Source organism: Phascolarctos cinereus, unplaced genomic scaffold, assembly GCF_003287225.1.
Source record: "Phascolarctos cinereus isolate Bilbo 61053 unplaced genomic scaffold, phaCin_HiC Scaffold_4;HRSCAF=312, whole genome shotgun sequence".
In the NCBI taxonomy this organism is placed as follows: Eukaryota; Metazoa; Chordata; class Mammalia; order Diprotodontia; family Phascolarctidae; genus Phascolarctos; species Phascolarctos cinereus.
The window spans coordinates 428,322,324-428,336,464 of record NW_027555847.1 but is presented as its reverse complement, the minus strand read 5'-3'; the positions used below and the strand labels follow the sequence as shown (position 1 = coordinate 428,336,464).

General features: G+C 33.4%; 1 pseudogene; it reads right to left on the bottom strand.

Moving 5' to 3' along the window:
• The window catches only part of LOC110217972 (glyceraldehyde-3-phosphate dehydrogenase pseudogene), a 40,448-nt pseudogene that overhangs the window by 14,307 nt on the left and 12,000 nt on the right, over positions 1 to 14,141 (bottom strand).

Below are 14,141 nucleotides of genomic sequence, written 5' to 3'. Positions count from 1 at the left end.
GCATATGATTAAACTGAGGCTCTGAGAGTCTTAAGTGACTTTTCCAAGGTCATATAGTTAATAAACTTTTGAAAGAAGATAAGAACCTAAGACTTTCTGATTACAAGTACAATGCCATTTTCACTATGCCATGACACCTCTCCATTTCACCTCAACATAAAGAAAATCTTTCTCAGGATTATATGCCTCATAGAATAAGATGATATGCCTCAGAAGAGTAAGTTCCTCTTAAATGGAGAACTTCAACAAAGGCTAAATGTCAAACTCAAGTCATAAAGCATTTTCTAAGTATCTAATATATGCCAGCATTTTGTTAAATGTTGGACTACTTGACGGTTATGTAGCAGAGCAGATTCTTGTTTAGTATGAGTTGAACTAGATAGCCTCTGAGGTCCCTTCTAACTAGGGTGGGGGGTGCCAGAGTCAGAGTATACTGGTTCATTACTGATTATCAAATTTTCATTGTGAGCATTTATACCTTAGAAATAGGCAAATCCTACAAAATAAGGCTTGATGCAGTTTTTATTGATTGCCAAAACTTAGAAAGTTATGGAGGAAATGCCAGTAATTCAAACTGGACTTAAAAGTGTGTCATCCTCAGAGAGCTGGTTGCTCAACATTAACCAGCAAACCACTACTTCCAGCTCCAATATTCTGTGGTTGAAAAAAATATAATAGTAATATTAGTGAAAAAATGAGATCAATGAATAAGTTTTAGTACTTTATACACATTCACTTAAAAAAAGTAAAGCTAGTCATATAATATCAATGATGGATGATCTAGAGGATAGCAAAGGAAATATTTGGCTTCCCTCTTGAACCTGCTGCTAAAATCCACATAACTATAAATATGCTTAAGCTAACTATTTAGAAACTTGGCATGTTTGAAGAAGCTATGGACTGTGGATTTGCTCTACCATCAATTCTTTTGGCCATTTTCCCAGAATATAAACTAGCAACTAATATCCTTAGACAACAATGGTTTCTTGAACTGCTGTGGCACTTGTCTCCTTCAATTTGATCAATTAATCAATAAGTTATTGAACAAGCATTTAAGTCCCTACTACATTCTAGTCACTCTGCTAAGTCCTAATCCTCCAAATATAAAATATAAAACAACAATCCTTTCTCTCACAGAGCTCATATTCTAAGGAAGAGACAAGTACAAATGCTTATAAAGATGAAATAAAGAGAGAACAGATACAAATAAGTATAAATAGGGTTCTATGGAGTTGCCTTCTACCAATCAAAATTATGAACATCCAACAATGGCACTTTCCAGATAATTTTTTAGCAATACAACATCCCATCCCCAAAAGAAGGCATTATAGGAGGTTAGAGTAAATGATGGCTGCATCCCTTATCATTTTCTCAAAGTCAAGAAATCACATAGTCAAGAAATCACTGTTGAACACAGTACTGTTTCGAATCAGATAGTCCATTGCTAAAGCAGTGTTTGATGTGATTGATCTCTGCCTGAAGAGATGGAAAAGGTGAAAGGTGAAAGGTGAAAAATGGAATGCAATCATTAAATTGACTATTGCTTAATTTTTCATTACCTAATCATCCTGGCCTTTTAAGCATATTTGCTTTCATTTGGAAAGGAAGACAATTTACCTTGGACAGCTGGATAGGTGTTGCTTAGATTCTTCCCCCCCCCCATTATATTGAAGATATCATGACGAACTTTGATTCTGAGATGATAAAGAAGACTGAAATTTTGGGGGGAAATTATGAAATCATAATCTAATTAGGCCTAATTTTGAACTATGAATGATGAGTCTCATAAAGAAAGACAGAGAAAGAGACAGAGAGACAGACTGGAAAACATACACACACATGCACAGAGACATCCTTACAAAAGGTTACGAATTTCTTCCTTGGGATAAGCTGTTGGTCTCATAAGGAAGCAAAAGCAGTGTCTAGGAGTTGTCTATTATAAAATAGAAATGATATTCTACCACTCAGGTCAAAGAGGACTAGCAAATTCTTTAAAAAAAACACTATTTTTTTTTAATATCCCCTCTCCTAAGGTAGCAATTCTTTTTGGTCTTCAGATTGCAAGATCCTGCTCCCATGCTTGCAGTTAACATTTATGGAGAAACAATATCTATGGTTAACTAAAAACACATCTTTCTACATCCCTATATACTTTATTAAATGACTGTGGCATTTCAATCTAAATCTAATGGCATCTTTAGCAATTAGAAAAGAAGAGGACCTTTCCATTTTGTAGGATTCTGGGCATTTAGACTTGTCCATAAGTAGGACAATAGTTATATGTAACCACGGTTCCAATTACTATTCATACATTCAATAACTGAAGGAGATTTAGAGGAGATTTGTTAAGAAAATAACTTTATAAACCTTACAGTTGCTCATTAAATATGATTAGTATTTCATCAAATTCCTTCCATGCACAATTACACATTTGGTTTGTCATCTCCAACTCTCTAATGAACACAGTTATTACTGTTACTGTTCCCTGCAAGGAGGTTAGAAAAAAAAAATCCAACTTCTGTCCTATTCCTGAAGTGTCTTCCTTTCTCATTTCCTTTCTCATATCTAAGAATGCTCTCTATTGGCATTTGACCTCTGCTCTACTACTCTGATAACTTGTGTTGTCTTTTTTTTTTTTAATCTTGTGTTAACTTTACCCCTCTAACTAGATTTTAGGGCCTGGAAGATGTTTAAGATTCAGTCTTCCAACACTATCTCACAGGCACTCAGTATTTTCTTTTCAGGGTGATGAATTAATACTGATTATAGGAAAAAAATCTAGCTATGATTAACAGGAAAATCTGTTGCTCTAAAGGTACCTTGTTGTGACATATAAATAATTATTTCACCTTCCTTGTGTTCCAGTTTTTCTGCCAATGTTTTGCCCTTATGGTCTTTAATAAAGACTCAATAAGAGCTTCATATTAATGATATACTAAAAACATGAGAGTAAATGAGTTGGTCACAAGTAAAAAAAGCAAATACAAGGTAAAATAGATGTAGTTTACATTTTCAATTTTTGAGAACAAATGTGGAATCTCTTTGTGATGCAGGAGAGGGACAAAAAATACTTTTTCCTGAGGTAAACATTGCTCTAAACTACTCAAAATTGATTTTTGGTGTCTATATATACCTTTTTTCTTAGTCAAAAAATGATACATTGTCCCCTTATTCACTCCTACGGTATATAGTTATCACCTGCTAATGAACAAATCTCAGACAGAGTAAAATATCAAACACCTGTCACCAGACAAGCACATCTGTGTGTAGACCACTCCTAACTCATTTGCAGAGTGAGACATATGCTAGATCAGTTACTTAGAATAGTTTAGACAATGACTGCATTATGAGAAAGGCAGATGCACAATGAAGCCAGAAAGTGTTTTTTCTCTTACTAACCATTACATTTTCCTACATCTTACTCTCCTTCTCTGGATCACACTTTGTTCAATATTCTTAAAGTTATTCAATTTTCAAACGTCCTTGACTACACACACAGAGATCTAGCTAGCTAGCTAGCTATCTACAAATATATACACAAATATATATATGAATATACGTATATCTGTGTACATGCACAAATATATATATATATAATTATATACATACTATATATGCTCCATATTATATATGCACCATAGATATGTACTTTGTGTACTGCATACATAAAATTATGTGTGCATATATTTATAAATATGAGTATATATGTATATATATATACATACATATATATATATATATATATATATATATATATATTTCCATTTAGCTGATGGAAGTGGAATATAACAAACTACATTTTAGTAAGATGAAAACTTTATGAAGGTAAGAACTATTTAATTTTTGTCATTACATCCTAATGCCTTGAACATAATATGTACTTAATAAATTTGTTGAACTGAATTTCTGAATTCTATTATTTAATTGAAGTTAAAATCAATGACAAACAAATCTAAAAACATAATATTTGGGCTTTATTTTCATTATTTAAAAAAATGAATGACTTTTGCCAAAGAATAAGCCCGTACTTGCTGGTAGTATAGTCTTTTTTTCCCCCAAGTATAGAATAAAGTCTTTATTTCCATATTATAAAGGTAATACTAAGCCCCTCAAAATACCAAAGATTTAAAAAGTCCCAGAGAGATGAAGAACAGAATTTAGTAACTTACTATTCCTACCATAATCATTTGGCAGGTTTATACTTGAGCTTCACTGTGATGTAAAACAGTTTTTGCTCCCCAAAGTTGTCAATTATCCATTTCACGTTTCACCTATAGTGAACATAGTCCTCTCAATTATCAACCATGATCATTCTTCTTGCTCCTTAGCTTGAATAGGCCAATGTGTCTCACTATATCTGGGGTCATCGCTAGTCATCTTGACCTATATCTTGCCACTGGACTCCAATGACTCAGGAGGAAAGAGTGAGGATGATATCTTTGCACAGCTCTGCCTCACTTAAATCTGATCCACTTGCAAGTCATTCTGTCACCTTTCTGATGTCATTGGTCCTCTTTGAGAACGAAGGATGAACAACTACTATAACAACAATAATGAGTACAGTCTTCTCAATTACCAGCCATGATCATTTTTCTGGTTTGTTCTTTCTTTTTGATGCTGACTCTTCCTTTCGAAAGGAAGATGTAGGCCTGATCTTGCAGCAACTGAGGTGCTCTTTTCTAGCAGATTGACTTTCTCAATGTAAGCACTTCACTTTGTATTAGCCACTGTCACTTCACGAGATTTTACTCACATTTTCATTATTGGGAATAATGACTCTACAACTACAAGCCTCCAAACACTGTATCAAAAAAGGAGGGGAGAAAAAGATGGTGGCCTATGACAGACAATGATTTGGTAAGTCAGGACAAGTGCTCAGGAGACTTGGTGTGTGAAAGAACACTCCATTTCAATGCTCTGAACAATTCAGAGTCATTAATGTTTTGAAGTTGAAAGGAAAAATAGTGATGCTCTTAACATTGGAAACTAAATTGTAAAGTATCTCCATGTTTATATTTGCTTTGAATATTTGCTGTCTGGTCTCTTCATTGTGATATATTACTTCCTAAACATTTATTTGCTATAACATAAGCATTAAAACAGTCTTTTGATAGATGTTGTCTAAAGACTGGAGGTGAGAAGATTGTAAAAAAAAAGAAGTAGAAGATTCTGGTTTTGAGGATAATAGTCAAGACTACCTAGTTAAATGAAAAACATTTGTGGCATTTAAAATCCACCACATTCTGGCTTCTACCTACCTTTCAGTCATATACTATTGTTGTTATTCACTTGTTTTTCAGTTGTATCTGATTCTTTGTGACCCCTTTGGGAGCTTTCTTGGCAAAGGTACTGGAGTGATTTGTCATTTCCTTCTCTAGCTCATTTTGAAGAAGAACTGAGGCAGAGTTAAGTAACTTGCTCAGGGTCACACAGCCAGTACCTCTCTGAGGTCACATTTGAACTCAGGTCTTCCTGACTCTAGGCCTGGCACTCTATCCACCATACCATCTAGCTGTAAGTTATATGCTATGTGCTCTTCTGAACAACACTCTCTCCTCACTTTTGCTTCAAAGCAATAGTTATTTACTTTCCAGGTAACCCTCAGTTACTACTTCTTCCACAATGCCTATCCTGATTCCACAGTTACCATCATTCTCCAACTCATGAAATTGTTTTGTGTTACTTTGTATATGTTTATATTGACTTATTTGCATATCTCTACCCCAGTGTATTTTAAGGTCCTCAAGGGCAGGTGCCATTTGCCTTATGTCTCCTTATATCAAGAAATTAGTACAGTGGCTGACTGTAGGTACCTAATAAATAGTGAGAGAACTGAATTTTGTACTTATTATTACTGAACTCCCAAAGAACCACTTTTCCAACTGCTTAGTATCTATTTTGATGTCTCACAACTATATCATTTGTCCCTAAATGTTTCCTGCTCTATTTTCTGTGCCTGACAAAAAAACAAAGTGAGAAATTAAATAACCCGAGCCAAATAATATACTCTTCAATTAGATATTATCTTGATCACCTAGTGACTTAAAGGTAATTTGGAGGCAGTTTTAAAAGAATAGAAAGTAATTTTATGCTTGAAAAGATGCAAATAATACACTCAAGTCATATGAACTCTAAATTGATTTCCTCCAAATATGACTAAAGGCTAAATGAAATTTAGTTTAAAAGTTATTGTGGCATCATCTGTCCCTCTAACGAGGATGTCAAAAATACCCTCTAGTCTCTCTCCAACTGGGCTCTGAATTTTTCCCAAAACCCATCTGCTGTAACATCAAGGAAAACAGATTTATTCCCAAGTACATCTAAAATATGTTTTCACTTGCTCTTGATGCTAATGTGAATCACATATACTTACTTTACAGACATAATCAAAACATACACGTCAAAAAAAAAACCCTAGCTCACATTGTAGTTTATGAATCATTTGCAAAATACTATCTGTAATTTTAAAATATTAACTTTTATCTGTTTGGATCTGCTTCCTAGTGTAAACAACAGGACATTAAATTAGAAAAAAGAAGAATTTGTGCTCCATGATGAAGTAAAGAAGTCATGAGTAATTTACACACACTCAATTACCATTGAAAAATGGCATTAATATAAAGAGTTCATTTTTGATATATGCTTTCAGATAGGACTTCAAAATCATAAACTAATCCCTTTTCTAGGTAGCTAAAAAACAAACAGCATAAGCAATAAAGAAAAGATTTCAACTCTCAACACTTCCAAATTTGATGGCAAAATACAGACAGTGCAACTTTTAAAACTATAAATCAAGGCCATACTTACAAAAGGAAAAATTATGCACTAGAATGTTAAGGCTGAAAAACGATATGATCAAAACTTAGGAAGCCATAAAAAGCATGGAAAGGAAAAACATAGATATATTTTTGGGTGGCTAGGCAATGGGATTAAGTGGCTTGCCCAGGGTCACACAGCTGGTAAGTATCAAGTGCCTGAGGCCAGATTTGAACTCAGGTCATTCTGACTCCAGGGCCAGTGCTCTATCCACTGTGCCACCTAGCTGCCCCAAAATGTATTTTCTAAATCCCCAAATGTCACAATTACAGGAAACTCCTTGACCTGTCATGAAGGTAGATTTAGGAAAAGAGAGTGAAAGGAGGGAATAATTTATAGAGCAAGTATTAAATATATGCAACTCATTGTCCTAAGCACTAGCTTAAATAAAAATAAGCTCAAGAAAGGTTTAGATATAACATTCTTGGGGAAAACCGTCACTGCTCATCCCACTAGCAGAGATGAGGTGATGTCTCCTTCCTTCAAAATTGTCTAATACTCTAACATTAACCTATACTGGCTTTTATTGTAGTTTTTAGTATCACAGTATAGTAGAAAGAGTATTGAACTTAGAGTTAGGAAAGACATAGTCCCAAAACCTGCTTTTGACATAGATATATTTCCAAGGTCAGGCCACTTAATTTCTCAGCCTTATTTTCCTCATCTATGATAGACATCACAAACTCAATAGCTGTTGACATATTAAACTCCGTGTGTCCAAAACTAAACTTATATTTTCCCCAAAACACTTTCCTCTTCCTGGTTGAGGTGATTAGGGGCATCACCATTCTCCCACTCACCCAGGCTCAGAACTTAGGTTTAATCCTTGACTCCTCACTCTCTCTCCCCCACCATATCTAATGAATTTGCAAGTCCAGTCATTTTTAATATTCATACCACCTCTTTTCTGACATTGTCACTACCCTGTTGTAGAACCTCATCACCTTACCTCCTGAACTTTTGCATTAGCCTGATAATTGGTCTTCCTGTCTCAAGTCTCTCCCCACTTCAATCCATCAAGTATAAAATTCATCTTTCTACAACACGGGCCTAACCATACGGACTCTGTCCCATGCCCTGCCTCTTCCCCCCATTCAACAAACTCCAGTGGCTCCCTCTTACCCCTATGATAAAATAAAAAATCATCTGGCTTTCAAAGGCCTCCATAATCTGGTCTCTTCATGCCTTTCCAGCCCCTTTGCTTTCTTATTCACTCCACGATCCAGTGACATTGGCCTCCTTGCTGTTCCTCACAAATGACATTCCATCTTCTCACTCTAATATTTTCCATTGGCTGTCCCCATGCCTGAACGTTTTGCCTCTTCATTTCCTACTCCTGGCTTACCTGGTTTCTTTCATATCTGAGCTAGTCTCAGCTGCAAGAAGTTCTTCCAAGTCTTTGTTAATCATATTGCCTTCCCTCTAAAGAAAACAAAAAGCAAAATAAAATGAAAAAAAAATCCTTCAATTTATCCTGTATATAGCTACCTTGTACATAGATGCTTATATTAGACTTTGATCTCCTTAATAATGAACTGTTTTCCCCAATTAAATACCAAATTAGAAATTCTAAAACTCAAAGGAGAAATTGATAAAATTGAAATAAAATAAAACTGTTGAACTAATAAATAAAACTAAGAGCTGGTTTAAAAAGAAACCAAAATAGATAAACCTTCAGTTAATTTGTTTAAAAAAAAAAAAGAAAGAAGAAAACTACGTCACCACTATCAAAAATGAAAAGGATCAATTCACCACCAATGAAGAGGAAATTAAAATAATAATTAGAAATTATTTTGCCCAATGGTAGGCCAATAAATCTGACAATTGAAGTGAAAGGAATGGATATTTATAAAAATATAAATTGCTCAGATTAACAGAAGAGGAAATAACACCATTTCAGAAAAATAAATTGAACAAGCCATCAATGAACTCCTTAGGAAAAAGTCTTCAGGGCCAGAGGGATTTATAAGTGAATTCTATCAAACATTTAAAGAAAAACTAATTCCAATACTATATAAATTATTTTGGAAAAATAGGCAAAGAAGGAGTCCACCAAATTCTTTTAAAAATACCAATATGGTGCTGATACCTAAACTGGGAAGAGCCAAAACATAGAAAGAAAATTATAGACCATTTTCCCTGAGGAATATATGTGCAAAAATTTTAGATAAAACATTAGCAAAGAGATGACAGCAATATATTATGAGGAGAATACACTATGACGAGGTGGGATTTATACCAGGAATGCAGGACTGGTTCAGTGTTAGGAAAACTATAGCATAATTGACTATATCAATAACCAAATTAATAGAAATCATATGACAATAACAATATATGCAGGAAAAGCTTTTGACAAAATAAAACACCTATTCTTATTAAAAACATTAGAGAGCATAGGAATACATGTAGTTTTCCTTAAAATGATAAGTAGCATATACCTACAACCGTCAGCAAGCTTTATATGTAATCAGGATAAGCTAGAAACATTTCCAGTAAGATAGAGGGTGAAATAAGGATGTCGTTATCACCACTGTTATTCAATATTGTACTAGAAATGTTAGTTTTAACTATAAGAGAAGAAAAAGAAATTGAAGGAATTAGAATAAGCATGGAGAAACAAAATTATCACTCTTTGCAGATGATATGATGGTATATTTCGAGAATCCTAGAGTCAACTAAAAACTACTTGAAATAATTAACAACTTTAGGATAAAGTGGCAGGATATAAAATAAACCCACATAAATCATTGGCATTTCTATATATTACTAACAAAGCCCAATAGCAAAGATAGAAAGAGAAATTCGGTTTAAAGTAATGATAGACAATATACAATAAGTAAGAATCTATCTGCCAAGACAAAACCAGTAACTATATGAAGACAATTACAAAACACTTTTAACACAAATACAGTCATATCTAAATAACTAGAAAAATATCAAATGCTCATGGGGCAGACAGAGGTAATATAATAAAAATATCTATATACCTAAATTCTTATTTAAATTTACTTAGTCAATGCCATAGTAATCAAACTACCAAAAATAATTTATAGAGCTAAAAAAAAAATAAAATTCATCTGTAAAAACGAAAGGTCCAAAATATCAAGGGAATTAATGAAAAGAAATGCAAGGGAAGGTGACCTAGCCATACCAGATCTAAAATTGTATTTATATAGCAGCAATCATCAAAACTACTTGGTACTGGCAAAGAAGTAGAGTAGTGGATCAGTGGAATAGATGAGTTACACAAGACACAATAGTCGATGACTATAATAATCTACTGTTTAATTAACCCAAAGACTCTAGCTTCTGGGATAAGAATTCACTATTGACAAAAACTGCTGGGAAAACTGTAAAATAGTATTTTCACTTTTTTTGTTTTTGTTTCTTGTGGTTTTTCCTTTTGTTCTGAGTCTTCTTTCACAACATGACTAATGTGGAAATATGTTTAACACGATTATAGATGTAGAACCTACATCACATTTCTTGCTGTATTGGTGAGTGGAGTGGGGTGTGAGGGAGGGAGAAAAATTTGGAATTCAAAATCTTATAAAAGTGAATGTTGAAAACTATCTTTACATGTAATTGGAAAAATATAAAATACTATTAAGTGGAGAAAAATAAAAATAAAATGGACTGTTTTTTGTTTGTTTTGCCTGGTTTTTATCTTTAGTGCACAGCTCAGTGACTGGCACATAGCTGGTACTTCATAAATGCTAGTTATGTAACTCATGTCATAGGTTGTTGAAAAAACTAATGTGATTTTCTCCCTCTTTAGAAATGCATAAGTACTACACATATATGCATATATATGTACATATAAATTATATTTCAATATAATTTATAATGTATTATAATTAGTACAATATAATTTTAATATAATGTTATATTTGTATATAATATGTGAAAACCTTAATGACAACATAAATGGCAAAGCTTAGAAAGGACTCAGAAACTACTTGAGGACAACTGACATTTATGTCAGGTTTTTTGTGTTTTTTTAATATACTTTTGTTTATTTTGTTAAATATTTCTAAATTATATGTAAAAAATTAACATTCATTTTTCCAAATTTTACGTTCCAAATTCTCTCCCACCCTTCTATCTCACCCCTACCACTTCAGAAGGCAAGTAATATGATATTGATTATACATGTGAAGTCATGCAAAATACATTTCCATATCAGTCATGCTACAAAAGAAAACACACACATACAAAAACAAGAAAAATAAAGAAAGTTTAAAAGAAAATGCTTAAATCTAGCCTCAGAATTCATCGGTTTTTCTCTCAGGAAGTGGATAACATTTCATCATAGATCCTATGGAACTGCCTTGGATCATTGTCTTTATCAGAGTAGTTTAGTCTTTCATAATTGTAGATCCTTATTTTTTGACAGAACAATGACTTACACATAGTAGATGCTCTCTCTGTGTACTTGTTAAATGAAACGATAATGAATGATAGATTTCTAACCTAAAACAAGGTTTTGTGAAAATAAATAAATGTGGATGACCTTTTAGGTTAGCCCAAATGCCATTGTCAAAGAAAACAAAGCAATAGGTACAATTTTCTGTTTATTCCTTTTTCTAGGTTTCTGTTCACGTAATCTTTGCTTTCCTTCTAGTATGTACTTCTTTATCCTCACCACCTACTGTGATTTTAACCAATGATTCTAGGCCTACTTCAACCCCTAACTCTTCATTAACTAATTGACTATTTTGCCACATACTAGATCCTACATTCATTAATCTATGTTTTATGAACTTTTATGGTACTTGTAGCCAGTTCCACATGATTTAACATTGATATTTCTTAATTACACTTTATGTGATCAATTTTCTTATCTTGCACGAAGTCCTACTGCCATAACTCATTGTGGCATGCAAATAACCCTGAATTCTTGAAATCTATGACAGTAACATACAATTTCTAATAAAATCTATCATGATAAAAGGCTCCGGGTCCAGTTCCAACAACAGAATTTATTTGCTTTCAAGGACCAACCTTATAGAATATGAAGAAGCTCATCAGTAGAAGGCTGGTCACTTAAAAATTAATTGTTTGGCAATGCCAAGCAAGAAACAAGTAAAAATACAAAATGGTCTCAGTCTTGTGTGGCCCATTTTGGCCTCTGCAGTGATTATAACAAAGGAGAAAAAATGGGATAGTTAGTGCTGTGAATCACAAATTATTCAAAACATCTAGAAATAACAATTAAACTTTTTGTACTTTAACTGTGACCACCTTATCTGGTGACTACTAAGATGACATTAATGAAGGAACTGCAAAATGCCAATCTTGGCATTCTCACTCAACGTAAAGTGTTCTTAACTAGGGCTCCAAGAACTATGTTTTTAAAATTAATTTATTTATTTTTAGTTTTCAACATTCACTTCCATAAGATTTTGAGTTCCAAATTTTTTCCCAATTTTTCCCTTTTTTATGATCTCTTTGGTATATAGACCTTGTAGTGGTATTACTTGGATCAAAGGGTATGCATAGTTTTTAAGCCCTTTGGGCACAGTTGCAAATTGCTCTCCAGAATGGTTGGATCAGTTCATAACTCTAGCAACAATGCATGAGTATTCCAATTTTCCCACATCTCCTACATTTGTCATTTGCTGGGGTTTTTTTTTTTTGTCATGTTAGCCAACCTGATATGTGTGACATGGTACCTCGGAGCTGTTTTAATTTGCATTTCTCTAATCAGTAGTGATTTACTTTTTTTCTATTTAATAGTATTTTATTTTTTTTCAATTACACATAAAGTTGTTTTCAACATTCACTTTCATAAGATTTTAAGTTACAAATTTTTTCCCCCTTCCTTCATCCCCACGATGGCAAGCAATGTGATAAAGACTATTCATGTACAATCATATAAAGCATTTCTGCATTAGTCATGTGGTGAAAGAAGAGTCAGAAAGAAAGGGGAACATCATGAAAAAGGAAAAAACAAAAACAAAAATAAAAGAGAGTGTGCTTCAATCAGCATTCAGATTCCATAGTGCTTTCTCTGGATGTGGATAACATTTTCCATCATGAGTCTTTGAAATTGTTTTAGATCATTGTATTGCTGAGAAGATCTAAGTCTATCAAAGTTAGTCATCATACAATGTGGCAGTTACTGTGTATAATGTTCTCCTGGTTCTCCTCACTTCACTCAGCATCAGTTCATGCAAGTCTTTCCAGCTTTCTTCTGAAATCGACCTTCTCATCATTTCTTATAGCACAATAGTACTCCATTACATTCATAAGCCACAACTTGTTCAGTCATTACCTAATTTATGGGAATCCCCTCAAATTCCAGTTCTTTGCCACCACAAAAAGAGCTGATATAAATATTTTTGTACACATGGGTCCCTTTTTGATTTTTATAATCTCTTTGGGATATAGATCTAGAAGTGATATTACTGGGTGAAAGGGTAGCACAGTTTTATCCCCCTTTGGGCATAGTTCCAAGTTGCTCTCCAGAATGGTTGGATCAGTTCAAAAATCAACAACAATGCATTAGTGTTCTGATTTTCCACATCTTCACCAACAGTAAACCTTTTTCTTTTTCATCATATTAGCGAACTTGATATATGTGAGATGGTTCCTTAGAGTTGCTTTAATTCACATTTCTCTAATCAATAGTTACATAGAGTATTTTTACATGTGACCATAGATAGCTTTAATTTCTTGTCTGAAAATTGCTGGTTTATATCCTTTAACCATTTACAATTGGGGAATGACTTATATTCTTACAAATTTGATTCAAGTCCTTATATATTTTAGAAAAGAGATCTTCATCAGCAACAATGGAAGTAAAAAATGTTTCCCAGCTTTCTGCTTTCCTTCTAATCTCAGCTGCATTGGCTTTATTTCTGCAAAATCTTTTTAATTCAATGTAATCAAAATTATCCATTTGCATTTCATGATGTTCTCAATCTCTTGTTTGGTTATGACTTCTTCCCTTTTCTATAGATCTGATAGGTAAGCTCTCTTCCTTGTTCTTCTGATTTGCTTCTTTTATCACCCTTTATATCTAAATCATGCACTCATTTTGACCTTATCTTGCTCTCCAAATTTCCTTATAGCATTAACCTTTATATATAAATTGTGTATCCATTTTGACTTTATCTTGGTATATGGTATATGATGTTGGTTTGTGCCTAATTTCTGCATTGTATTTTCCTGTTTCCCAGTAGTTTTTGTCAAATAGTAAGTTTTTCTCCCAGAAGTTGGAGTCTTTGTGTTCATCAAACAGTAAATTAATATCATCATTTACTACTGTTTCTTGTGTAACTAACCTATTCCACTGATCCACAACTCCATTTTTTAGCCAG